Below are 27,935 nucleotides of genomic sequence, written 5' to 3'. Positions count from 1 at the left end.
ACTGATCTCCTTTAGAATGGACTAGTTGGATCTCCTTGCAGTCCAAGGGACTCTCAAGAGTCTTCTCCAACACCACAGTTCAAAAGCATCAGTTCTTCGGTGCTCAGCTTTCTTCACAGTCCAACTCTCACATCCATACATGACCACTGGAAAAACCATAGCCTTGACTAGACGGACCTTTGTTGGCAAAGTAACGTCTCTGCTTTTGAATATGCTATCTAGGTTGGTCATAACTTTCCTTCCAAGGAGTAAGCGTCTTTTAATTTCATGGCTTCAGTCACCATCTGCAGTGATTTTGGAGCCCCAAAATATAAAGTCTGACGCTGTTTCCCCATCTATTTCCCAGGAAGGGATGGGACCAGATGCCATGATCTTAGTTTTCTGAATGTTGAGTTTTAAGCCAACTTTTTCACTCTCCTCTTTCACTTTCATCAAGAGGCTTTTTAGTTCCTTTTCACTTTGTGCCATAAGGGTGGTGTCATCTGCATATCTGAGGTTATTGATATTTCTCCTGGCAATCTTGATTCCAGCTTGTGCTTCTTCCAGCCCAGCGTTTCTCATGATGTACTCTGCATATAAGTTAAATAAGCAGGATGACAATATACAGCCTTGACATACTCCTTTTCCTATTTGGAACCAGTCTGTTGTTCCATGTCCAGTTCTAACTGTTGCTTCCTGACCAGCACACAGGTTTCTCAAAAGGCAGGTCAGGTGGTCTGGTATTCCCATCTCTTTCAGAATTTTCCACGGTTTATTGTGATCCACAGTCAAAGGCTTTGGCATAATCAATAAAGCAGAAATAGATGTTTTTCTGGAACTCTCCTGCCTTTTCCATGATCCAGCAGATGTTGGCAATTTGATCTCTGGTTCCTCTGCCTTTTCTAAAACCAGCTTGAACATCTGGTAGTTCACGGTTCACGTATTGCTGAAGCCTGGCTTGGAGAATTTTGAGCATTACTTTCCTAGCATGTGAGATGAGTTTGAGCATAGTTTGAGAGTAGTTTGAGCATTTGTTGGCATTGCCTTTCTTTGGGATTGGAATTGAAAACTGACCTTTTCCAGTCCTGTGACCACTGCTGAGTTTTCCAAATTGGCCAGTATTTATAGTTTTCTTGTAATGAACATATGGACACAGATATTATGCAGGCTTCAAAAAACAAAGTGGAGAATGTTTTCTCTTCCTCTTTTTTTCTGAAACCATTTGTCAAGGACTGGTCATTTTTCTTTGCTTGAATTTTTTATAGAATTCACCAAGAAGCCCATTAGGTCAGACCTACCTACCCTGATAACTCTAACCAAAACAGCTGCCTCTGCTCTTTACTTTCATAGCTCTCCATTGATTTCCTTCCTTTGCTTTTGTGTGAGTTAGTAACCATGTACTCATATAATCAATGTCTATCCATAGGGTCGCACAGAGTTGGACACGACTGAAGCGACTTAGCATGTATGCATGCATTAGAGAAGGAAATGGCAACCCACTCAGTGTTCCTGCCTGGAGAATCCCAGGGACAGAGGAGCCTGATGGGCTGCCATCTATGGGGTCGCACAGTCGGACACAACTGAAGTGACTTAGCAGCAGCAGCATACCCCCCAGACTAAACACTGAGAGCTGGGATCGTGTCTAGTTTGTTTATGATGATGTCTTAGAACCTAGAATAATAACAACTGGCAAATATAACTTATGTACTTGTTGAATGGTTAAATGAATGAATGAATGAATGAATATAACTGTTGGATACTGTTTTCACACCTTCCCTGTATTCTACGAGCTATTGTTATAAGTACATTAATTTTCATATTTCAGTACAGTATAATGAACTCTACACTTTTCTCACTTAAGCTTATATTTTTGTATTCTTACATTAATATAAAGTACAGTGTAATGAAAACAGGATGAGACAGATAAGAAAAATTTGAGGGCCTTTTTCCATGTTATTCTGTATAACCCTACACTGATCATAGTATTCACAAGATACGTGATATTGGTTTGGACATTAGACATTTAATTGATTTTAGTTCCTTCATTTCAATCTAAAAATTATAATGTTGCCTTTCCCTAATGGCAAATATGTGAAAATGTTTGATAAATCCTAAAATGTTACAAAAAGCTACGGGGTTGTCAATGATAATGTTGAAATTGAGAAGGTTTACCTTGCAAGTATGCATTTATGTTTCCTTTAATACTCATTCAAAATGCATATATTTGAATATTTTTGTGTCTAGAAAAAATGCTGGACAAAAATATTTTCTCTAGGGTGTACGGGTTTGCATTTACAGTGAGGGGGAAGAACTTAAAAAAAGAGCATGCTACTTAGATTATTGTGACCACGCCATTATTGTCTCTATGTATTAACTCACCTCCCTGTATTCTATTCATAAAACTGATCGTTGCCTTGAGAAGTGTCCCCACAGTACCACAATGAAGGCTCCTTTTTAATATGGAAATCAAGCCACTTTCACTTAGAATTTGACAGAGTAATTCTTCTCCAATCTAAAGACAGGAGAAGGACAAGACACACTGTTTCCTAGTCAGTCCTTCAAAGTCCTGGAATCCTGTGAGACTCCAGGAAAAGAAGTAACTCAAAGCACAGAATCCCAAATAAGTTATTCAGAAATCAAGTGGCTGCTTTGACACAGTTCAAATAGGATAACAAAACCATTCGACAATTTTACCAGCGAACAGGCAGCACTGACCTTGGAGAAAAGCCATAACGATGGTCAGAAATAATTTCAGCTGCCATCAGCAACATTATATATTCATGAAGTTATGTTTATTTGTCCTTTGCATCAAACATACTTACAAACTAACCAAGTACTTAAGTTGTCTTTGCCCTCTTTGACACCAGCATAAACAGCTACAATATACATTACACATCTTTCAACTGCACAGAAAAGAACTATTTCATAAAGCATGAAAACATGATGCTGAAACTTCTTTCTCCTCCTACTCTTCCTACCATCAAAAGCCCTACAGACTCTTCTTAGGGTTTTCAAGGTATTGGTATAAATATTTCTTAACCTCAGTTAATTCTAGAGGCAAGATCCAAGTAAAATTCAGAACAATGAAAGGAGGAGAAAGAAAGGAAAAAATCCTCTCTCTACACATTTAGCTGGAAGAAGACAAATGCCCTGCAACAAAACACATTTTATGTGTTGAGCTCCCTCTTCTAATTGTAAATGTGGAATTTCAAAATAAAGGGACACAGTAAAATGACAATGTCTCCAGAGAGGCAGGCAGGCTAACTACCAAGAGGCTGAAAGAGGACATTTCTTTTACTGAATTCGTCATAGTCAAAGGTCTGCCCTTCAGCTTATATAGGCTCAGTTCAGTTCAGTTGCTCAGTCATGTCCGACTCTTTGTGACCCCATGGACTGCAGTACACCAGGCTTCTCTGTCCATCACCAACTCCCGGAGCATATTCAAATTCATGTCCATCGAGTCGGTGATGCCATCCAACCATCTCATCCTCTGTCGTCCTCTTCTCCTCCTACCTTGAATCATTATTCCCAGCATCAGGGTCTTTTCAAATGAGTCAGTTCTTTGCATCAAGTGGCCAAAGTATTGAAGTTTCAGCTTCAGCATCAGTCCTTCCAATGAACTTTCAGGACTGATTTCCTTTAGGATGGACTGGATCAATCTCCTTGCCATTCAAGGGACTCTCAAAAGTCATCTCGAACACCATAGATGTGATGGAGAAGCATCAATTCTTTAGCGCTCAGCTTCTTTATAGTCCAACTCTCACATCCATACATGACAATTGGAAAAACCATAGCTTTGAGTAGATGGACCTTTGTTGGCAAAGTAACATCTCTGCTTTTTAATATGCTGTCTAGGTTGGTCATAGCTTTTCTTTCAAGGAGCAAGCATCTTTTAGTTTCATAGCTGCAGTCACCATCTGCAGTGATTTTGGAGCCCCCCAGAATAAAGTCTGTCACTGTTTCCATTATTTCACCACCCCTTTGCCATGAAGAGATGTGACCAAACATCATGATCTTAGTTTTCTGAATGTGGAGCTTTAAGCCAACTTTTTCACTCTCCTCTTTCACTTTCATCAAGAGGCTCTCTAGTTCTTCCTCAATTTCTGCCATAAGGGTGGTGTCATCTGCATATCTGAGGTTATTGATATATCTCTTGGCAATCTTGATTTCAATTTGTGCTTCATCCAGCCTGGCATTTCACATGATGTACTCTGCCTATAAGTTAAATAAGCAGGGTGACAATATACAGCCTTGACGTACTCCTTTTCCTATTTGGAACCAGTCTGTTGTTCCATGTCCAGTTCTAACTGTTGCTTCTTGACCTGTAAGCATATTTCTCAGGAGGCAGGTCAGGTGCTCTGATATTCCCACCTGTTTAAGAGTTTTCCACAGTTTGTTGTGATCCCCACACAGTCAAAGGCTTTGGCATTGTCAATAAAGCAAAAGTAGATATTTTTCTCAAACTTTCTTGCTTTTTTGATGATCCAGCCCTGGAACTCTCTTGCCTTTTCAATGATCCAGTGAATGTTGGCAATTTGATCTCTGGTTCTTCTACCTCTTCTAAATCCAGCTTAAACATCTGGAAGTTCATGGTTTACATACTGTTGAAGCCTGGCTTGGAGAATTTTGAGCATTACTTTACTAGCATGTGAGATGAGTGCAATTGTGCAAGATTGAGCACTCTTTGGCATTGCCTTTCTTTGGGATCGGAATGACAACTGACTTTTTCCAGTCCTGTGGCCACTGCTGAGTTTTCCAAATTTGTTGGCATATTGAGTGCAGCACTTTCACAGCATCATCTTTCAGGATTTGGAATAGCTCAACTGGAATTCCATCACCTCCACTAGCTTTGTTTGTAGTGATGCTTCCTAAGGCCCACTTGACTTCACATTTCAGGATGTCTGGCTCTAGGTAAGTGATCACACCATCGTGATTATCTGGGTCATGAAGATCTTTTTTGTATAGTTCTGTGTATTCTTGCCACCTCTTTCTTCTTAATATCTTCTGCTTCTGTTAGGTCCATATCATTTCTGTCCTTTATTGTACCCATCTGCATGAAATATTCTCTTGGTATCTCTAATTTTCTTGAAGTGATCTCTAGTCTTCCCCATTCTATTGTTTTCCTCTATTTCTTTGCACTGATCACTGAGGAAGGCTTTCTTATCTCTCCTTGCTATTCTTTGGAACTCTGCATTCAAATGGCTGTATCTTTCCTTTGTTCCTTTGCCTTTCACTTCTCTCTTCCTTCTCAGCTATTTATAAGGCCTCCTCAGACAACCATTTTGCCTTTTTCCATTTCTTTTTCTTGGGGATGGTATTGATCCCTGCTTCCTGAACAATGTCAGGAAAATCTTTCCATAGTTCTTCAGGCACTCTGTCTATCAGATCTAGTCCCTTGAATCTTTTTCTCACTTCCACTGTATAATCATAAGGGATTTGATTTAGGTCTTACCTAAATGGTCTAGTGGTTTCCCTTACTTTCTTCAATTTAAGTATGAATTTGGCAATAAGGAGTTCATGATCTGAGCCACAGTCAGCTCCCAGTCTTGTTTTTGCTGACTGTATAGAGCTTCTCCATCTTTGGCTGCAAAGAATATAATCAATCTGATTTCGGTATTGACTATCTGGTGAAGTCCATGTGTAGAGTCTTCTCTGGCTGCAAAGAATATAATCAATCTGATTTCGGTATTGACTATCTGGTGAAGTCCATGTGTAGAGTCTTCTCTTGTGTTGATGGAAGAGGGTGTTTGCTATGACCAGTGCATTCTCTTGTCAAAAGTCTATTAGCCTTTGCCCTGCTTTATTCTCTATTCCAAGGCCAGATTTGCCTGTTACTCCAGGCATCTCTTGAGTTTCTACTTTTGCATTCCAGTCCCCTGTAATGAAAAGGACACCGTTTTGGGTGTTAGTTCTAGAGGGTCTTGTAGGTCTTCAAAGAACCATTCAACTTCAACTCCTTCAGCATTACTGTTCATGGCATAGACTTGGATTACTGTGATATTGAATGGTTTGCCTTGGAAACAAACAGGGATCATTCTGTCATTTTTGAGATTGCATCCAAGTACTGCAATTCAGACTCTCTTGTTGACCATGATGGCTACTCCATTTCTTCTAAGGAATTCTTGCCTCAGTAGTAGATATAATGGCCATCTGAGTTAAATTCACCCATTCCAGTCCATTTTATTTTTTTTAATTTTATTTTATTTTTAAACGTTACAATATTGTATTGGTTTTGCCAAATATCAAAATGAATCTGCCACAGGTATACATGTGTTCCCCATCCTGAACCCTCCTCCCTCCCCATACCATCCCTCTGGGTGGTCCCAGTGCACCAGCCCCAAGCATCCAATATCGTGCATTGAACCTGGACTGGCAACTCATTCCATATATGATATTATACGTATTTCAATGCCATTCTCCCAAATGATCCCACCCTCTCCCTCTCCCAGAGTCCAAAAGACTGTTCTATACATCAGTGTCTCTTTTGCTGTCTCATATACAGGATTATTGTTACCATCTTTCTAAATTCCATATATATGCGTTGGTATACTGTATTGGTGTTTTTCTTTCTGGCTTACTTCACTCTGTATAATAGGCTCCAGTTTCTCCACCTCATTAGAACTGATTCAAATGTATTCTTTTTAATGGCTGAGTAATACTTCATTGTGTATATGTACCACAGCTTTCTTATCCATTCATCTGTTGATGGACATCTAGGTTGCTTCCATGTCCTGGCTATTATAAACAGTGCTGCAATGAACATTGGGGTACACGTGTCTCTTTCAATTCTGGTTTCCTCAGTCTGTATGCCCAGAAGTGGGATTGCTGGATCATAAGGCAGTTCTATTTCCAGTTTTTTAAGGAATCTCCACACTGTTCTCCATAGTGGCTGTACTAGTTTGCATTCCCACCAATAGTGTAAGAGGGTTCCCTTTTCTCCACACCCTCTCCAGCATTTATTGCTTGTACACTTTTGGATCACAGCCATTCTGACTTGCGTAAAATGGTACCTCATAGTGGTTTTGATTTGCATTTCTCTGATAATGAGTGATGTTGAGCATCTTTTCATGTGTTTGTTAGCCATCTGTATGTCTTCTTTGGAGAAATGTCTGTTTAGATCTTTGGCCCATTTTTTGATTGGGTCAATTATTTTTCTGGAATTCAGCTGTAGGAGTTGCTTGTATATTTTTGAGATTAATTGTTTGTCAGTTGCTTCATTTGCTATGATTTTCTCCCATTCTGAAGGCTGTCTTTTCACCTTGCTGATAGTTTCCTTTGTTGTGCAGAAGCTTTTAAGGTTAATTAGGTCCCATTTGTTTATTTTTGCTTTTATTTCCAATATTCTGGGAGGTGGGTCATAGAGGATCCTGCTGTGATGTATGTCGGAGAGAGTTTTGCCTATATTCTCCTCTAGGAGTTTTATAGTTTCTGGTCTTACGTTTAGATCTTTAATCCATTTTGAGTTTATTTTTGTGTATGGTGTTAGAAAGTGCTCTAGTTTCATTCTTTTACAAGTGGTTGACCAGTTTTCCCAGCACCACTTGTTAAAGAGATTGTCTTTAATCCATTGTATATTCTTGCCTCCTTTGTCAAAGATAAGGTGTCCATATGTGCGTGGATTTATCTCTGGGCTTTCTATTTTGTTCCATTGATCTATATTTCTGTCTTTGTGCCAGTACCATACTGTCTTGATAACTGTGGCTTTATAGTAGAGCCTGAAGTCAGGTAGGTTGATTCCTCCAGTTCCATTCTTCTTTCTCAAGATAGCTTTGTCTATTCGAGGTTTTTTGTATTTCCATACAAATTGTGAAATTATTTGTTCCAGCTCTGTGAAGAATACCATTGGTAGCTTGATAGGGATTGCATTAAATCTATAAAGTGCTTTGGGTAGTATACTCATTTTCACTATATTGATTCTTCCAATCCATGAACATGGTATATTTCTCCATCTATTAGTGTCCTCTTTGATTTCTTTCACCAGTGTTTTATAGTTTTCTATATATAGGTCTTTAGTTTCTTTAGGTAGATATATACCCAAGTATTTTATTCTTTCCATTGCAATGGTGAATGGAATTGTTTCCTTAATTTCTCTTTCTGTTTTCTCATTATTAGTGTATAGGAATGCAAGGGATTTCTGTGTGTTGATTTTATATCCTGCAACTTTACTATAATCATTGATTAGTTCTAGTAATTTTCTGGTGGAGTCTTTAGGGTTTTCTATGTAGAGGATCATGTCATGTGCAAACAGTGAGAGTTTTACTTCTTCTTTTCCAATTTGGATTCCTTTTATTTCTTTTTCTGCTCTGATTGCTGTGGCCAAAACTTCTAAAACTATGTTGAATAGTAATGGTGAAAGTGGGCACCCTTGTCTTGTTCCTGACTTTAGAGGAAATGCTTTCAATTTTTCACCATTGAGGATAATGTTTGCTGTGGGTTTGTCATATATAGCTTTTATTATGTTGAGGTATGTTCCTTCTATTCCTGCTTTCTGGAGAGCTTTTATCATAAATGGATGTTGAATTTTGTCAAAGGCTTTCTCTGCATCTATTGAGATAATCATATGGTTTTTATTTTTCAGTTTGTTAATGTGGTGTATTACATTGATTGATTTGCGGATATTGAAGAATCCTTGCATCCCTGGGATAAAGCCCACTTGGTCATGGTGTATGATCTTTTTAATGTGTTGTTGGATTCTGATTGCTAGAATTTTGTTAAGGATTTTTGCATCTATGTTCATCAGTGATATTGGCCTGTAGTTTTCTTTTTTCGTGGGATCTTTGTCAGGTTTTGGTATTAGGGTGATGGTTGCCTCATAGAATGAGTTTGGAAGTTTACCTTCCTCTGCAATTTTCTGGAAGAGTTTGAGTAGGATAGGTGTTAGCTCTTCTCTAAATTTTTGGTAGAATTCAGCTGTGAAGCCGTCTGGACCGGGGCTTTTGTTTGCTGGAAGATTTCTGATTAAAGTTTCAATTTCCGTGCTTGTGATGGGTCTGTTAAGATTTTCTATTTCTTCCTGGTCCAGTTTTGGAAAGTTGTACTTTTCTAAGAATTTGTCCATTTCTTCCACGTTGTCCATTTTATTGGCATATAATTGTTTATAGTAGTCTCTTATGATCCTTTATATTTCTGTGTTGTCTGTTGTGATCTTTCCATTTTCATTTCTAATTTTATTGATTTGATTTTTCTCCCTTTGTTTCTTGATGAGTCTGACTAATGGTTTGTCAATTTTATTTATCCTTTTAAAGAACCAGCTTTTGGCTTTTTTGATTTTTGCTATGGTCTCTTTTGTTTCTTTTGCATTTATTTCTGCCCTAATTTTTAAGATTTCTTTCCTTCTACTAACCCTGGGGTTCTTCATTTCTTCCTTTTCTAGTTGCTTTAGGTGTACAGTCAGGTTATTTATTTGACTTTTTTCTTGTTTCTTGAGGTATGCCTGTATTGCTATGAACTTTCCCCTTAGGACTGCTTTTACAGTGTCCCACAGGTTTTGGGTTGTTGTTTTTTCATTTTCATTCGTTTCTATGCAAATTTTGATTTCTTTCTTGATTTCTTCTGTGATTTGTTGGTTATTCAGCAGTGTGTTGTTCAGCCTGCATATGTTGGAATTTTTAATAGTTTTTCTCCTGTAATTGAGATCTAATCTTACTGGATTGTGGTCAGAAAAGATGCTTGGAATGATTTCAATTTTTATGAATTTACCAAGGCTAGATTTGTGGCCCAGGATGCGATCTATCCTGGAGAAGGTTCCATGTCCTAACTCATTTATTTATTTATTTGTCACCCTGCTTATTTTATTTTTAAACTTTACAATATTGTATTAGTTTTGCCAAATATTGAAATGAATCTGCCACAGGTATACCTGTGTTCCCCATCCTGAACCCTCCTCCCTCCTCCCTCCCCATACCCTCCTCTGGGTCGTCCCAGTGCACCAGCCCCAAGTATCCAGTATCGTGCATCGAACCTGGACTGGTGACTCGTTTCATACATGATAATATACATGTTTCAATGCCATTTTCCCAAATCTCCCCACCCTCTCCCTCTCCCACAGAGTCCATAAGACTGATCTATACATCAGTGTCTCTTTTGCTGTCTCGTACACAGGGTTATTGTTACCATCTTTCTAAATTCCATATATATGCGTTAGTATACTGTATCGGTGTTTTTCTTTCTGGCTTACTTCACTCTGTATAATAGGTTCCAGTTTCATCCATCTCATTAGAACTGATTCAAATGTATTCTTTTTAATGGCTGAGTAATACTCCATTGTGTATATGTATCTTTTAAAGTTTGTGTTTCCTTGTTAATTTTCTGTTTAGTTGATCTATCCATAGGTGTGAGTGGGGTATTGAAGTCTCCAACTATTATTGTGTTATTGTTAATTTCTCCTTTCATACTTGTTAGCATTTGTCTTACATATTGTGGTGCTCCCCTGTTGGGTGCATATATATTTATAATTGTTATATCTTCTTCTTGGATTGATCCTTTGATCATTATGTAGTGACCGTCTTTGTCTCTTTTCACAGCCTTTGTTTTAAAGTCTATTTTATCTGATATGAGTATTGCTACTCCTGCTTTCTTTTGGTCCCTATTTGCATGGAAAATCTTTCTCCAGCCCTTCACTTTCAGTCTGTATGTGTCCCCTGTTTTGAGGTGGGTCTCTTGTAGACAGCATATGTAGGGGTCTTGTTTTTGTATCCATTCAGCCAGTCTTTGTCTTTTGGTTGGGGCATTCAACCCATTTACATTTAAGGTAATTATTGATAAGTATGATCCCGTTGCCATTGACTTTATTGTTTTGGGTTCGAATTGTTTCCTGTCTAGAGAATATCCTTTAGTATTTGTTGGAGAGCTGATTTGGTGGTGCAGAATTCTCTCAGCTTTTGCTTTTCTGTAAAGCTTTTGATTTCTCCTTCATATTTGAATGAGATCCTTGCTGGGTACAATAATCTGGGCTGTAGGTTATTTTCTTTCATCACTTTAAGTATGTCTTGCCATTCCCTCCTGGCTTGAAGAGTTTCTATTGAAAGATCAGCTGTTATCCTTATGGGAATTCCCTTGTGTGTTATTTGTTGTTTTTCCCTTGCTGCTTTTAATATTTGTTCTTTGTGTTTGATCTTTGTTAATTTGATTAATATGTACCTTGGGGTGTTTCGCCTTGGGTTTATCCTGTTTGGGACTCTCTGGGTTTCTTGGACTTGGGTGATTATTTCCTTCCCCATTTTAGGGAAGTTTTCAACTATTATCTCCTCAAGTATTTTCTCATGGTCTTTCTTTTTGTCTTCTTCTTCTGGGACTCCTATGATTCGAATGTTGTAGTGTTTAATATTGTTCTGGAGGTCTCTGAGATTGTCCTCATTTCTTTTAATTCGTTTTTCTTTTTTCCTCTCTGATTCATTTATTTCTGCCATTCTATCTTCTAATTCACTTTTTCTATCTTCTGCCTGTTATTCTACTATTTGTTGCCTCCAGAGTGTTTTTGATTTCATTTATTGCATTATTCATTATATATTGACTCTTTTTTATTTCTTCTAGGTCCTTGTTAAACCTTTCTTGCATCTTCTCAATCCTTGTCTCCAGGCTATTTATCTGTGATTCCATTTTGATTTCAAGATTTTGGATCAATTTCACTATCATTATTTGGAATTCTTTATCAGGTAGATTCCCTATCTCTTCCTCTTTTGTTTGGTTTGGTGGGCATTTATCCTGTTCCTTTATCTGCTGGGTATTCCTCTGTCTCTTAATCTTGTTTAAATTGCTGAGTTTGGGGTGTCCTTTCTGTGTTCTGGCAGTTTGTGCAGTTCTCTTTATTGTGGCATTTCCTCGCTGTGTGTGGGTTTGTACAGGTGGATTTCAAGGTTTCTTGGTTAAGGAAGCTTGCGTCGGTGTTCTGGTGGGTGGAGCTGGATTTCTTCTCTTTGGAGTGCAATGAAGTGTCCAGTAATGAGTTATGAGATGTCCATGGTTTTGGGGTGACTTTGGGCAGCCTGTATCTTGGAGCTCAGGGCTGTGTTCCTGTGTTGCTGGAGATTTTGCTTGGTATGTCTTGCCCTGGAACTTGTTGGCCCTTGTGTGGTACTTGGTTTCAGTGTATCTGTGGAGGCGTTTGATGAGCTCCTGTCAATTAATGTTCCCTGGAGTCAGGAGTTCCCTGGAGTCAGGGTTTGGACTTAAGCCTCCTGCTTCCAGTTATCACTCTTATTTTTACAGTAGTTTCAAAACTTCTCCTTCTATACTGCACCATTGATAAAACATCTACGTTAAAGATGAAATGTATCTCCACCGTGAGGGTCACCCAGAGAGGTTCACAGCATTACATGGAGAAGAGAAAAGGGAGGAGGGAGTTAGAGGTGACCTGAATGAGATGAGGTGGAATCAATAGAGGAGAGAGTGGGCTAGCCAGTAATCACTTCCTTATGTGCACTCCACAACTGGACCACTCAGAGACGTTCACAGAGTTATACAGAGAAGAGAAGAAGAAGGAAGGAGACACAGGTGGCCAGGAGGATAAAAGGAGGAAATGAAAAGGAGGGAGACAGATGCAGCCAGTAATCTGTTCCCTAAGTGTTCTCCACCGTCTGGAACACACAGAAATTCACAGAGTTGGGTAGAGTAGAGAGGGGTTAGGGAGGAGACACAGGTGACCTGGTGGAGAAAAAGAAGAGTCCAAAGGGAGAGAGAGCAGTCAAGCCAGTAATCTTGCTCCCTAGTGGAAAATGGGTACTGAAGATTGGGTTCCTAATGGTACAAAATTGGTAACAAATACATAAAAGCAAAAATTAAAAATCTAGAGTAGAGTTGGAATTTCAAAAATGCAATGTTAAAGAAAAGAAGAAGGAAAAGAAAGAGAGAGAAAAAAAAAAACAAACAACAAACAAAGTCGCAAAAATTATAAAGAAAATATAGGTACAAAATTGATAACAAATACCAAAAAGCATAAATTAAAAATCTAGAGCAGAGTTTGGAATTTCAGATTACAATGTTATATAAAAGAAGAGAAAGAAAGAGAGAGAGAGAAAAAAAAAGTTGTAAAAATTATAAAAAAAAAAAATATATAGATACAAAATTGATAACAAATACCAAAAAGCTAAAGTTAAAAATCTAGAGATTGGAATTTCAAAAATAGAATGCTAAAGAAAAGAAAAAAAAAAAAAAAAAGCAAAAACAAGGTCACAAAATTATAAAATATATATATATGAAGTTTGCTTTAAAAAAAAAGGGTCTTTTTTTTTTTTGGCAAGGTAATAGTAGGTTATAAAAGTGAAAATTAAAGGAATAATAGAGGACTTAAAATTTAAAAAAAAAATTTAAAAAAAGAAAGAATGATCATAAAAATAGTAAAAATATATCTAGGACTTTCTCTGGTTTTGTTGTGAGTATTGTGGGGTCAGTTCATTTTTGGCTAGTTCCTTGGTCCGACTTATATTTCTCAAGATCTATAGGCCCCTTCCTATGTAGTCGGTACTAACCACAGGGTTTAATCTATTGCCTGTAGTTTCCAAGGCGGTTCCCTCTGTTATAGCTTCTTCTGTTTGCTGGTCTCTTCAGTGTCTGGTTTCCACCCTGACACAAAGGGGACGGTGGTGGACACTTTTTTTTTTTTTAGGCTCACCTGTTCAGTCGTGCTGTGGGGAGGGAGGGACGCTGCAAACAAATAACACTGGCGTGTGCTCGCAGTGCCTCAGCCACACTGGGCCTGCCCCCGCTCACAGCGCGTGTAGCCTTCCTGTCCACACTGCTCAGGCTCTAGGCTGCTCCACCAGGAACCATCCGTGGGCGGCCCTGGGCTGCTTGCACCTCCCGGGTCCATGCCGCTCAGGTTCAGGCACTCGGGTAGTCCTCAGAGGCACAGACTCAGCTGGGCCTGCATTTTGTGCCCTTCCCAGGTCCAAGCAGCTTAGGTGATGAGGTGTTTGGCGAGTGCGATTGCTGCGACTTATCGCCTCCCGGCCACTCAATTATCTAGGTGTACAACCGGCGCACCTTCTCAGGGAGATGTTGACCGTCCAGACCCCCAAGAATTCTTAGTTAGCAAAGAAGCCTGCTTACAGTTTTATAGATAATGTCTCTCTGGGGCTGTGATTTCCCCCTTCTGGCTCTGGCTGCCTGTCACCAGAGGGGGAAGGTCTGCAGCCGGCTATCTCTGTTCAGTCCTTTGTTCCGTGCATGGGCCTGGTGGTGTCTTAGGTTAGGGCTGGCTTTTTGCGTGGTAGATATCCCACAGTCTGGTTTGCTAGCCCAAATTATTTCACTCAGATAGCGCTCGGGGTATTCAGGCCAGGTCCGTACTCTAAGCGATGCAGCCCACGCCGCGCCTCCCTGCCCAGCCCCCGCTTGCTAGTGGTGTGTGTAGGCATCTGCGCTGCTTCTCCACTGGGGGAGTTACCATAGGGCTCGCAATCTGCAGGTTTTAATTGTTTATTTATTTTTCCTCCCTGTTATGTGCTTATTTATTTTTCCTGCCCTCTGTGCTTCTAAGGCTCGGCACAGATTCGGCAGCGAGAAGGTTTCCTGGTGTTTGGAAACTTCTCTCTTTTCAAGACTCCCTTCCCGGGACGGAACTCCGTCCCTCCCTCTTTTGTCTCTTTTTTTGTCTTTTATATTTTTTCCTACCTCCTTTCGAAGACTTGGGTTGCTTTTCTGGGTGCCTGATTCTGGGTGCCTGAATGCCTGCCGGCATTCAGAAGTTGTTCTGTGGAATTTACTTGGTGTTTAAATGTTCTTTTGATGAATTTGTTGGGGAGAAAGTGTTCTCCCCGTCCTACTCCTCTGCCATCTTAGCTCCTCCCCCTCCAGTCCATTTTAGTTTGCTGTTTCCTAAAATGTCAATGTTCACTCTTGCCATCTCCTGTTTGACCACTTCCAATTTGCCTTGATTCATGGACCTAACATTCCAGTTTCCTATGCAATATTGCTCTTTACAGCATAAGACTTGACTTCCATCACCAGTTACATCCACAACTGGGTATTGTTTTTGCTTTGGCTACATCCCTTCATTCTTTCTGGAATTATTTCTCCACTGATCTCCAGTAGCATATTGATCACCTACTGACCTGGGGAGTTCATCTTTCAGTGTCCTATCTTTTTGCCTTTTCATACTGTTCATGGGGTTCTCAAGGCAATAATACTGAATTGGTTTGCCATTCCCCTCTCCAATGGACCATGTTTTGTCAGAACTCTCCACCAGGACCCATCCGTCTTGGTTGGCCCTACACGGCATGGCTCATAGTTTTATTGAGTTAGACAAGGCTGTGGTCCATGTGATCAGATTGATTAATTTTCTGTGACTGTGGTTTTCAGTCTGTCTTCCCTCTGATGGAGAAGGATAAGACACTTATGGAAGCTCCCTGATGGGAGAGACTAACTGAAGGGGAAACTGGGTGGGGCCTTGCTCAGTAAATCTTTAATCCAATTTTCTGTTGATGACTGTGTTCCCTCTCTGTTACTTGACCTGAGGGTCAAGCTATGGTGGAGGTAATGAAGATAATAGCTACCTCCTTCAAAAGGTCCCATGCATACACTGCTGCACGCAGAGCCCCCAACCCGCAGCAGGCCACTGCTGACCCATGCGTCCACCAGAGAAACTCCTGGACACTCGTGGGCAAGTCTGGGTCCATCTCTTGTGGGGTCACTGCTCCTTTCTCCTGGGTCCTGGTGCACACAAGGTTTTATCTGTGCCCTCCAAGAGTCTGTTTCCCAGTGTTGTGTAAGTTCCAGCGGCTCTATGGTGGGGTTAATGGAGGCCTCCTTCAAGAGGACTTATGCCATACACAAGTGTACTGCACCCAGAGCCCCTGCCCCTGTGGCAGTCCATTGCTGACCCGTACCTCCGCAGAAGACACTCACACACAGTTCTGTCTCACTGTCTGTGGGGTCTCTGGGTCCTGGTGTCCACAAGGTTTGTTTGAGCCCTCTGAGCATCTCTGGTGGGTATGGGGCTTGATTCTAAATGTGATTTCACTCCTCCTATCATCTTTCTGGGGTTTCTCCTTCACCCTTGGACATGGGGTATCTCCTCAAAGTCACTCCAGTGCTGCACAGAAACCTAATTTATCAGATCTGGAGAGAAGAGGGCCCTCCACATTAGCCAAGCTTATAGAGATTGATATAGAGTAAAACAAACTATCACTTTATTAATCAAAATGAAAACTGCAATAATCATGTAAAATATATAGCCAGAATATTCTGTATCCCTTGAACAGATTTGCATTGGATACTAAACTATAACCACTTTGAGAATAGGGATTCAAAGGCAAGAGAGTGGCCTGGATGATTTACATAATTAATGCCTTCAGGATAAGTAACCTCATGTGTCCCTATTTGCCACCAAAGATCTGTGAGTGAATCTGTTCAAACCAGCATTTGAACAACATGGTAATTCTAGTTCTTCAAAAATCTGTCTTACTACTGCGAGTTATACCATAAAGCTTTAAGGGTAGTTTTACTTTACTCTGTTTAGCCACAGTAGATTTTTGTTAACACTCTCAGGACTGATTAATCTGTTAAAGGCTAACTTTAAGAGCACTGATGCCTTGAATAGAGACTGTATTTAACATATTCCTGGGAAAGAGAAAATGTCTATCTATAATGTATATTGCAGAAATGTAGACATGCTTACATCTTATTTGAGCATATCACAGAACTCCCACAGGTAAATAGTACCCTGATTTATCTCTCCCACTCAACTCTCTTGTTAATATCCTGGAACTCTGGGACTCTATTTTATTCATATTCTATTCCAGAATTTAATCCCAATATCCAGATTGAAAATCAATGTATTCACTGGTTGTTTAAAAGAATACAAACACACACACACACACACACACACATATGGAACAGTATCATTTCCCTTGAAGTGAGTTCCCCTTGAAGCAACTTTGTAGGACTTTGTGTGGATTCTGAGAACCTGTCAAAGTATTGGGGTTAGAGTGAAAGAGGATGGGAAATAGAAGTGGGTATAAAACACAGACAGAAAAAAAAACAGGACTCCCTAAGACAATGCTTTCACTACTTGTAAATTTTTCTCAGGATAGGCCTGAATCATAAACAGAGCACCTCAAAACAAGACAGGCTTTACATTTGAAGGTTCCTCCTTCTAGCTATGTTCAGGGAATGTTCCTAAATTCTATTTTAGGAAAATTCTGAAGAACCCCTCCCTACTTTTTCAAACAAATCTTCTCTTTACAAAATTTCCAGGGAACATGCTGATTCCAGGAATGACTGAGTGAAAAAGAAATAGTGAAACTGAGTAAGAGTTGAAAGGAATGGAGCATGCCAGAAACAAATGTTCCATAAGAGTGGAAGTAAGAATGTACTAAGATTAAACAGAAGCTTTCCCATTTTTGAAGGATACAACCATATCTCAAGGAATTTTCTAAATCAAATAATAGAAGCCAAAAGAAAACATTTTATATTAATTATACAAATAAACAAATGCAGACGCCATAAAATGAAAAAAAAAACCCAAGGACTCTTCTATAAATTCAATAACAGATAAGCATACAAATTATGAAATTGAATCTACAGAACTACTGTGGAGGAAACAATTTCATTTTGCCCCATGAGATTTCTTCTTTAACTTTTAAAGAACTGTGCAACAAATTGTTCCTTGATGCAATTTAAAATACTAAGCAAGAGCAATGTACACACTAATAGAACTTCTGACATCTAAGTTGAGCTACGGATTACAGCCCGTTCAAGCTCCAAGCCAGCCTATAAACATGTGACAACTTTTGTTAGTCTAATGGGCAGTCTACCAAATCTATTTCTAACTTCAAAATTATTATGCTGTGCTTAGTTGCCCAGTCATGTCCGACTCTTGTCACCCTATGGACTATAGCTCACCAGGCTCCTCTGTCTATGGAATTCTCCAGGCAAGAATACTGGAGTGGGTTGTCGTGCCCTCCTCCAGGGGATTTTCCCAATCCAGGGATAGAACCCCGGTCTCCCACAGTACAGGCAGATTCTTCACCGTCTGAGCCACTAGGGAAGCTCAGAATTATTATCAGTCATAATAATGAAACTCAGATCACAACTTGACTTTCAGAGCCAAAGTAATTAACAAAAAGCAATGCCACTAGTGCAGTAAACTAGAATATATTTACTCCTTAGCAAAAAGTGTTCATGGAAGTCAGAGAGACTTTTATATGAAATGATACAAACATTTTCATGAATCCACCCTTCACAAATATCAATTCCTCAAGTAATTTTCTATAAGTTTCTCAGATTTGAACTCCAAAAAAATGCTTGGTTTTTTTGAATAACAAATGCCTCCTCAGCAAGACTTCTAAAAATTTAGGATGGAAGAATTCAGGAGCTGGTTGAATCTGATTTCTTTCTGCCCAGTAGAGTGATATAATGCTTAAGGGCACAGGCCTGGGTTTGAGTCCTGGAATTAACATCTCTTAGCTGTGGATCGCTGATAAAGTTATTAACTCTCTAAGCCTCAGTCTTCTCATCTGTAAAATGGTGATAACAACAGCACTTAACCCAGAGAGTTATGTTGATTAAACAACATAATGCATGAGAAAGTGGCACACAGTAAGCAGTCTGTAAAGGTGGAATTAAAAAATCCTAGAATATATATTTTTGGCGGTCTAGACATTAGAGATTTTTAATATCAAATAACTAACAGAAATGAAATACTATTTATGTTTTCCCCAAGAAGTTGATAGTTTATAGACAATTTATATATCCAATAGTTGACAGACAATTTATATATCTGAAAAAAATAAATATGCATTCTTATAGTTTGAGCCATCTTCCTGAACAGGACACAGAGGTCTTGGGTCTTGAAGTCCACAGTGATGTCATCTGGAGACCATAGTCTTATCTTTCCCAAAAAATGCTCAAAACTGATTTTCTTCCGTGTAGAGAAAAAGGATTTTCAAAGACATGAGCTATCGTGATTGGTAAATAGCTAGTGTTTCATCAACTTTCTGTACTGCCACAACCTTCGGGCTGGTCTATGGTTCCTTTTTACTGCCACTCAGCTGGCCTGAGAGAAAGGAAAATTATGACTGCAAAGTTAGCAATGCAAAAGGAAGTAAAGTGAAGTCGTTCAGTCATGTCCGACTCTTAGTGACCCCATGGACTGTACCCTGCGAGGCTCCTCCGTCCATGGGGTTTTCCAGGCAAGAATACTGGAGTGGGTTGCCATTTCCTCCTCCAGGGTAGCAACGCAAGTGTACAGGTAAATGCAAGCAGATACATGGGGAAAAAAATTAATGGCCCCAGAGAAGCAAAAGTAAACCACGTATTCAGAGAAAAGAAATATGTCCTCACTTTCTAAGAAGTCCATGTTGTTATCACTTTTTGTGAAAGGAATCAAGCAGGGGCATTTAGCTATAAGGCACAATGGTTAAGATATGTACTGACAGCCTTGGTTAGACTCACACATGCTACTTGGCTTTGAAAGTTCATTAAGTTTCCATTTACACACAAGGAAAAATGGATAGTAATGTCTCCATCTCATGGTTATTGTTACAATTTACTGAGATAATGTATGTAAACTACAGCATAGAACCCTGTATTGGAACTGTGATAGCTATCATTACTATTATTATTTGCTACGGAAGTATCTAAGAGGACCTTTTACTGTGCTTTCCTATCCTTCAATGTTAGAGGTTAGTCTCCCACTAGATTTTCAAATTAAAATACAAAGAAAAAGTCAGCCACAGCCTAAAAGCAAAACAGTAGCCAAACATAGAAGAAAACAGTTGTTCAGCAATGATTTTAAGATACTTAATTCAGTTGCCTTCCCATTGAAAAGACACTCAAAACAAGGGCAGTCCTTCCATTAACCTGAAAGCTTGTGTATATAAAATGGGCACACAGAGACACAAATTTATATGATTTATGTAATTTATATATAAACTGGAGAGGAAGTCAGAGATCTAACTCACTTTACATATTCATGCCTAGAAAATGTCTCCCCCAAGGTTACCAGATGGTTAGTCATTAACACTGAAAGCCAAGTATCTGCCAGTCTTTCCATTAAGACCAACAGCTTTCCATACTATTCATTCCTGGCTTTGATTATCAGCAAAGTTTCTTGTTAGGAAGAGTCGATTTCTAAAGCAATTCTGGATTGCCCTTGAACACTGACAAAAAGAAAGAGTTAGGACAATTTATATCAGATTTGAGGGATACTTTAGATGATGTCACTTCCCAATTTCATTGCAAGACAGTATTTCCGGGTTTTATTCTCATGACTCAAAGCAATGAAAGAAAGTCAAACATAAAGGGTAGTGTTTACCTGAATAATTGGAACAGCTTCTTATGAACTGTTTTACTTATACTTTGGGTAAATATATTATTCAGGCAGTTTACTTTCATGCATTACATATTTTTATAACATTTTAAATGCACATAGTTTCATAAACCCTGTCTAATGTACATTGTAGGCTGACAATAATTATTAGAAATTGAAGCATATCATGAAACACTGTAAGAAATTCAGAGAATTTCTAGCCTTTTTTATTTTACTATTGATATATCCACTGTGGAATTTACAGAATGTCATCGCCAACTCATCTGAAAGAACAATGATTTTCCTCTACTTACATATTTACGTTTGAACACAGATCTTCAGAATAAATCTGCAAAACTAGGACTGATTTATAACAAATCATTGCAAGCATTCCCAGGTTGTTATTAAGCCCATGTGATAATATGGGGGAAACAGTCCATGGGGCCACAAAGACTTGGACACAACTGAGTATAATGCTTATGCTCTTAGCATGAGCATAAGAATAATACCAGGCCGTGTTCTTGCTGCTGTTTAGTAGCTCAGTCATGTCCGACTCTTTGCAGCCCCATGGACGGTAGCCTGTCAGGCTTCTCTGTCCATGGGATTCTCCAGGAAAGAATACTGGAGAGGGTTTGACATTTCCTTCTCCAGGGGAGCTTCCAGACCCAGGGACCAAACCTGTATCTCCTGCATTGGTAGGTGGATTCTTTACCACTGAATCCACTGAGCCACCTGGGGAGCCCATACATGACAAAAATCCATTTTCTCTTATTGTGCGCCAAGAATTGTGTTAAATAACCACTGTAGCTCAGGATTTCTCCATTTTAGCGCTTCTGACATTTGGGACTGGGGCATTATCTTTTGTAGGGAGCTGTCCTGTGCATTATAGGATGTTTTGCAGTATCCATGGCCTCGACCTTCTAGAAGCCAGCCCTCTAACTGAAATGCTTCCAGACATTGCCACATATCTCCAGGGTGGCAAAATTACTCCTGTTGAGAACCACTGCTTTCATTAATTGAATTCTCTCAATAATCCCATGAGGTATATATTATTGTTTCCATTTTGTAGATGAAATGAGAGAAACAAGGAGTTTAGCAATTTGGCCAAGGTCACACAGACAGAAAGTGGAAATCCAATCATTGGCAAATGGCCCATAATTTAATCACTGGATGATACAACCTCACTCAAGGACCCAGATGAACATAAAATCAAGTTCTGTTTATCCACAGACATCTTCCCAGCCACAGTGAAATGGAGAGACTCCTTCAGAAAGGGGCACATACCAGCTCCCTGCAAAATTTTTATTTACATGTACAATGTATGAGTCACTGAGTTATGCTGCAGTCACAAGGAAGGTGAACGTTTTAGTGGCTTAGAGTATCAAAAGTTTGTTTCTGGCTCCAGTTATTAATATACTGTCACTGTCACGTGGCCTGAATATCTTTCCTCCATTGTCCTGGGATGTGAGTCAAGGATGAGGACTTGCAGGGGACAGACCAGTCTCTCGCAAGGTGATAAACTACCTGGAGAGGCAATGTTTCTGCTCAGAAGTGGCACAGATCATGGTCAAAGCCAGCCAGGCGGTCAAGTGTAAAGACAGTGGGCAGGAAATTGTACCTTCCCTTGAGGGGTGGAGGGTAGGCATTAGGGAGAGGCCAGGTGAAGAGAATTCTTAGTAGGAAAGAATAAAATTTTTGAAAAATAATACAGCCTTCATACAAATACACTGAAAAGTGATAAGAGGTAATGTCATTTAGAAAAACAACTTGTTTATTATTCAAAATGCCCATATCTGTATGTTTCCTAGTGGTTTCTGTTGGAGAAAGCATTTCTGATGTGGCATCTAAATGCCAGAAATGGACATGTTCCATATTTTAGAATCTCAAAACAGTAAAACAGCAGAGATGTCCCAAAACAAAGTGGATGCCATCTTCTGATTCTTTTTTTCACCACCTTCCTTTGAGAGACTCAACAAATTTCTTTCCTTTTCTCTGAACCCATTCCACCGTCTCTTAAATAGAAGCTCTAAAAAAGCTATTCGACTTCTGCCTGATTCCTAGGCTATTCTAAGTAAGAAGAAGGTAATCTTCTGAAAATAGAAAGAGTAAATTGGTCATCACCAGGGCAAGATGGTGGGGGAAATGGGTGGTCAAAGGGTACAAACTCCATTTATAAGATGAACACTTCCTAGAGATGTAATGTGCATACAGCATGGTGACCACAGTCAGCACTACTGTATTGCATATTTGAAAGTTGCTAAGAAAGTAAATCTTAAAAAGTTCTCACTCTACACATAAAAAGGTAACTATATGAAGTGGTGAATGTGTTACTAACCTTATTGTGGTATAATTTCACAAGGTACAGGTATATCAAATCATCACTTTGTACACCTTAAACATAAACAATGCTGTATATGTCTATTATGTCTCAGTAAAACTGGAAAAAAATAAAAAAAGAAAGGGTGCTTGTGTTTGGTATTTTGTGAGAAAACACTGCATCAGTTATGGATGTCTGTAAGAGTATTCATCACAATGTGTACATTACAATGAAAGTTACTCATTGTAATGCTTTCACCGCACAAACCTCCTCTCCCCTCTCCCCTCTGCCACCATTGCCTCTCACTTCCAACTCTCATCCTCACCTTCTCTTTATCATCTCTCTCCCCCTCCCTCCCTTCCTCCCTCTCTCTCTCTCTCAAACACACACACACACACACACACAAATATACCCCTACATTCTCTCAGGAAAATTTAACATTATAAAAATCACAGAAGTCACTATAAAACAACACTGGTAAAAAAACATTTGGTTTTTTACCTAATGTTTTAAGGATCATTTAATGGAGCTACATAATACGTACATTTAATTTCAAGTATTCTCGGTCAGGAAGATCCCCTGGAGGAGAGCACTGCAACCCACTCCAGTATTCTTGTCTGGAGAATCCCATGGACAGAGGAGCCTGGCAGGCTACAGTCCATAGGGTTGCACAGAGTCAGATACAACTGAAGAGACTTAGCACACACACACATCCTTGGAAGGAAAGGGACAGGGAAGAGAAGTAGAAGGAAGGAGGGTTGGAAAAAGAGAAAAGAGGAGCCCGATAGATTGCACACAGTGGCAAATCCTTGACCCTCCTCCCACTGAGACACGAAGTCTAGTTTTCCTGCCCTCGACCTTTGAACTGGTCCTAGTGATTTTCTTGATCATTTTATAGAATTTAGTCTCAGGGACGTTCTAGGACTTGTGAGGGCAGATGACTATACCTTTTAGCCTTGCCGCATTAGCCCCAGCTATTTGGAACACTTAGTACTGTGGATTGAATCATTCTCCCCCTCCCCCCAATGAATTTGTTGAAGTTCAACTGTGAAAGTGATATTATATGGAAATAGAGTCTTTGTGGTTGTAATAAAGCTGAAATGAGATTATAGTGGATGCGTGTGGGCCCTAAATGTAACAATATCCTTATATGGAAAGAGCTATCAGGAGACAGAAGGACACAAAGGGAACACAGTCACCTCGAAACAAAGGAAGAAAACGGATTGACCCGGCTACAAGCCAAGGAACGTGAAGCACCGCCGACAACCACCAAAAGTTACAAACAGGCGAGGAAGGATTCCTCTCTGGAGCCTTCAGAGAGAGCACCCCACCCCCCATACCCCCAACACTTTGATTTTGGACTTCTAGCCTCCAAAGCTATGAGAGAATAATTTTTTTGCTATTTTAAGCCACTCATCCCCAAGAAACAGAAACATCTGGTCTCAGAATGCTCCCCATGGGAACCTACAACCCATCCATATGATGAGAATCACAAGCGATATGGAAAAACTACATGTGGACATCCATCCACAGCCCTAGCTGAGCTTCCAGTCAACAGGGAGAATCAACCACTGGGAAATCCCTGCTGAAGCAACAGGTTGCAGGTGGAAGAAGTCATTGTGGAAGCTGACACTGTGAATCTGAGATAATCTGCCTAAGCAACTCCATCTAGAATTCCTGATATGCAAAATAAAACTGTTTCTAGCTATTAAGTTTCCTGGTAATTTGTTACATGGTAATAAACAAATGGAGCTTAGTCCAGTACCTAAAGGTGGGTTACATAATAAAAACCTAAAATATATAGCCTTGGCTTTGGGCCAGGTCGCAGGCAGAAACTGGAGGGACTTTGGGGAATCTGCTGGTGACGGCTTGAAGGACAATCAGGAAAGAAAACATCATATTCCAAAAAGGATGTCATAATTTTAAACTGGCAACCTGGATGCCTGTCAGATAATGAACCCTTGGATTTGCCTGAAGAGATTTCTAGACATAAGGTGTAAATTACCAACTGCCCCAGAAAAATCGTTTTCAAATTTCTGACTAATGCAAAAATCAGCAAAATAAATAAATTTCAAGCTACAGGGTCTAGGAATAGAAAAACAGAAGAAAGAAGGTAGGAGAACAAGAAAGAGGAGTGTGATAGATTAAGATTATTCACTAATCCGACTGTTTGCAACCCCATAGACTGTAGTCCACCAGGCTACTCTGTCCAGGGGATTCTCCAGGCAGGAATACTGGAGTGGGTTGCCATTCCCTCATCCAGGAGATCTTCCCATCCCAGGGGCTAAACGTGAGTCTCCTGCATTACAGGTGCATCCTTTACCATCTGAGCCAAGTAAAGAGGTGAGGAGAAGATAAGATTAAAGATGATGACAAATCCTTGACATTGTTCCAACAAAGAGGTGAAATTGAATTCCCGTACCCTTGAATCTGGACTAATGTTCCACATTTATTACATAATAGTGAATAACTGGAACAGGGGAAAAAATGTAGTGAGGGAACAAGAGAAGAAAAACATCTGAAACTGTGAACCTTCTAGAATAAGAATAAAACGCCTGATATAAATCCACCTTTTAATACTGGAGCACTTCACCTGCTCAGTGTTATTCAAATGTTTCAAGATTATACGTACAGTTGCATCATACTCACTAACACAATCAATGACTTTACGTGATGGGTGACCAAAATGGCTGTTTAATTCTGGGGAATATCTAACTAAGCTGTATTCACTCCTTCACTGTATTGTAACTGAGAAAGGCATTTTTGTTCGTAAGGTGGTATCTCCCTAAGGGATTTTCAAGAATAACCTTTTTGCCTTAGGCATGGACTTCAGAACTTCAATTTGACCTAAGATATGTCTTTATCATATCCTTACAAACAAAAAGGATTCATACAAGGCAGAACACGCCTGATACAAAGTTCTGAGTAAGTGTTAAATGAGGAAGATACAAATCTAATACTATGCATTCTTTTATAGATAAATCTCCTTCTTCCATCAAATATTTAAAATGGTTCAAAAGCAAGACAATTCACACTCTGTGAAAAATAAAATATGTACATAAGTCCAGCATCAGAGAAAATTTAAGCAGAATAAAAGTAACAAATTACGAATAGTCAAATTAATGCTAAATAGTTAATGAACTGAATTTTATTCTGAGCTTCCAGACAACTAAAGGGGAAAAGGAAATAACCATGTGTGCTTCTTAAAGAAAGTGAAAACCTTTTCAATGCAAAGAAGAAACAAAGTTATTCTGTCAGAGAATTCTGAAAAAAAATATTTCTTAGAAGACTGACATCAGGACACCCTGATTTCAATAATATCTCTACAGTTAGCCTGACACTAAATCACATTTCATTTAATCTTTCTTCAACCTTTTCTCAATGAATAAGAACATCATTTCAAAACTCGTCTCAGTCATAGAAACATATAAGGCCAAGAAAACCTGTCCAAAGACGCACCTCTAATATTTTTCCCTTTCTCTACAATAATAGGAACTCTTGAAGGTTAAAAAAGCTATTTTTCTTCTCAATGCCTAAGTATAGTATAATGCCATAGTATCACACCTATGTGGCACATGGTATCATGCAGATATACCATACTTCTGTGTTCTGAGAGCACGTCTGAGGCCAGGGTCCTTATATAAAGAAACCAAATTCATTTCCTTTCACAGTTCAGACTCAAAAGAATGACAATGTGATTTGTTTATGCTATGTTAGAATGCATAATAGAATACATAAAAGCATGCAATGATGTATGAAATTCTGGCAAACAAAAAGCTAATATTACTATGGGAGTTATCTGTATGTACTTTTCTTTCCTTTTTCACAATGCATTGCAGTGTGAAATGTTTATAGCCTATAGCTCATACAGAACTAAATCAGAGTCTTGCTTACTAGAAAATTGAAGGAGAACAAGTGGTTTATGCGGGTTAAGCATTAAAATATCCCAAAAGGTTTGGAAAAAAATCAAGACACCAGCACCATTAAAAATAGGCATTAGTAGTAGCACAACGGCAGTATTAAATCTGAATGGTGAGATGGGAAGAGGGAATCATTGCATGAGTTTGGTGGAGATTTACAGAGAGTTTCACAAGGCAGTTTAATGCTTAGGCAGCTGACTTTTATTGCTATCTCAAGGGCCAGATCTGACTAAAACTCTCCCTAGTCTTCACTCCACATTGTGCTAAAATGGAATGGAGCATCTAGGCAAAAAGATTTAATGTCTTTACCATTTGGAGGGAAAAAAAAAAAAAAGAGAGAGAGAAGAAGAAAGCTACCTCTGTAGAGCCAGACTGGTAAGTAGCATTTACCTCCCCAGCAAGGAGCAATTTCTGTCTGGTGGGTGGGGGGAGGGTACCATTCCATTTATCTTACAGTTTTATGAGCACTCCGGGTCCTAAAGAACCAAAATAGGCAGAGTAAACTGGGAAAAGTATTTAGAGGCTGATACTGCCGAAGAACAGGTATCTACCTATCAAACAACTTATACTTTTATGAGTACATACTCAGACCAGAAGATAAGAGCATATGAGAGCTGAAGGGCAAAGACAGAGTACTCTCCCCCAGGAGATTAGGACTGAGTCAAGAAGAGATGCAATAACAGAATGTGCTACTTAAAAGTCTCCTAAAGAGTTTATCACGTCTGGTAGCTTTCAAATTGTCCTCCTGTAAGTCCTACCATAGGAAAGGAAGGAAGATGAGTTCAAAAGAAAAGCCTCCAGCACCCTCTCCAGCTTTAAACAGAGCAGCTCTGCTTTATCTCGTGTGTGCTCAGTCATGTGTGACTTTTTGAAACCCCATGGACTATATGTAGCCTGCCAGGCTCCTCTGTCCATGGGATTTCCCAGACAAAAATACTGGAGTGGCTTGCATTTCCTTCAGCAGGGAATCTTCCTGACCGAGGAATCAAACCCGAGTCCCCTGCATTGGCAGGATTATTTACCACTGAGCCACATGGGAAGTCCCTACTTTATTTCACATACTGTATTAAACAACAACAACAACAACAACTCTATGTTAAGTCCATCAATAGTAAAACTTGAAGGCCTTTTAAGAAAATGATTAATCATTTGAGATGGAAATCTGTTCCTCTGCTGTCCCAGCATTTATTTTTGCCTCTTTGGGTCCCTGAACTGCCTGAAGATGCCACAGTTCCCTCACTGTCCTTATCAAGTTGGTTGCAGTAGCAAAGATATTTGGCTAATTAGTTTTATTCAACCTCTCTGGCCACAGAAACTGGTTAGAAAAAAATTTTTATGACTTAAGGCAGATCAGAGCCCAAAAGACTCAGTCCAGGGTTTTTAGGCAAGCCTTCAGGTTAGAGGTAGGTTAATCCATTAGAATTACTGAGAGGATGGGGCTGAGCCTGGAGTTACTTACTGGAAGACACCT

The 27,935-nt window shown here is 39.4% G+C and overlaps 1 protein-coding gene across 16 annotated transcripts in view; it reads right to left on the bottom strand.

The window, feature by feature from the left end:
* The window catches only part of LOC147366710 (uncharacterized), a 1,020,409-nt gene that overhangs the window by 743,448 nt on the left and 249,026 nt on the right, over nucleotides 1-27,935 (bottom strand). Inside the window, exon 6 of one of the 16 annotated variants that reach the window (XR_015168978.1) lies at nucleotides 13,279-16,035. The exons of the other annotated variants lie outside the window; for them this stretch is intronic. The gene's annotated coding sequence lies outside the window, so the exon portion shown is untranslated. Of the gene's footprint in view, nucleotides 1-13,278; nucleotides 16,036-27,935 lie in introns of those variants that run through there. 16 annotated transcript variants of the gene reach the window in all.

This window comes from Bos grunniens, chromosome 8 (genome assembly GCF_055505025.1).
Source record: "Bos grunniens cultivar Pamir isolate PY7600 chromosome 8, Bosgru_T2T1.0, whole genome shotgun sequence".
NCBI lineage: Eukaryota > Metazoa > Chordata > Mammalia > Artiodactyla > Bovidae > Bos > Bos grunniens.
This window is presented reverse-complemented; position numbering and strand designations above follow the sequence as displayed.